The sequence below is a fragment of the Pinus tabuliformis genome, chromosome 1_1 (assembly GCF_031772625.1).
Source record: "Pinus tabuliformis cultivar Carrire ecotype Pingquan chromosome 1_1, CPIR1, whole genome shotgun sequence".
Taxonomy (NCBI): domain Eukaryota; kingdom Viridiplantae; phylum Streptophyta; class Pinopsida; order Pinales; family Pinaceae; genus Pinus; species Pinus tabuliformis.
The window spans coordinates 859,179,482-859,180,781 of NC_142297.1; positions in this window are offsets into that span (position 1 = coordinate 859,179,482).

Genomic DNA, 1,300 nt, shown 5'->3' on the forward strand with positions numbered 1-1,300 from the left:
ATTTTATTCTAATTTTATAACCTATGATAAAATTGTATTTTTGGATCATCTAACATTCCCCCCTATGATCCAAAGATACATTACAACAGATACCAAGTTCATCTCTGAACTTAGTAAATTTTATTCTGCCAAGCGGTTTCGTGAAAATGTCGGAGATCTGATCTTCGGAAGGACAATAAACTGGTTTGAGAACATCTTTGGCAATGAGAGACCTGATATGATGATACTTGGTGTCCACATGCTTTGTCTTTGAATGAAAAATTGGGCTCTTGGCAAGTTTGATGGCTGACTGGCTGTCAATGAACAATGATGTAGCTTCTCCCTGAGAAATGCCCAAGTCCTGCAAAATTCGGCGCAACCAAACAATTTCACATGCTGCTTCCCATGCTGAAATGTACTCTGCTTCTGCTGAAGAAGTGGCCACTGTAGCTTGTTTTTTACAACTCCAAGATACTGCTGCTGACCCCATATTCATTAAATAGCCTGATGTTGATGCTCGATCATCAATACTCCCAGCAAAGTCGGCATCAGAATATCCACCAAGTACAAAATTTTTAGTCTTTGTGTAAAGAAGACCAAAATCTTTTGTTCCTTGGATATATCGAAGAACTCTTTTGGCTGCATTCCAGTGGCTGTCTCGTGGTTCCTGCATAAAACGTGAAAGAATACTGACTGCATAAGATAGATCAGGACGAGTATTTGTCAAATAAATCAAGCTGCCAATCAATTGTCTGTAAGTTGTATTGTCCACCTTTTCCCCTCCTTCAAATTTTGAAAGTTTCAAATTCTGCTCCATGGGGGTGAGAACGGGCTTGCAATCTTGCATGCCAAATCGCTAAAGAATCTCTGCGGCATACTTACTTTGAGAAATGAAAATATGATGTGGACGTTGGAAGACTTCAACTCCAAGATAGTAGTGAAGTAATCCCAAATCTGTCATCTTAAAACCTGCATGTAACTCCTTTTTGACCTGTGCAATATGATCATCATGATTGCCAGTGATGATCAAATCATCGACATACATAACAAGAATTACCAGATATTTTCCCTGTTGTCGCACATACAAAGTATCATCAGATTCACTTCGTTGAAAACCAACTTTTTTAAGGTATTCATCCATCTTTACATACCAAGCTCGGGGAGCTTGTTTTAATCCATATAAAGCCTTGATCAATTTGCAGACTTTATGTTCTTGTCCTTCAACTTCAAAACCTGGTGGTTGGGTCATATACACTTCCTCCTGTAAATCCCCGTTGAGAAAAGCACTTTTCACATCCATTTGATGAACTTTCCATCCTTT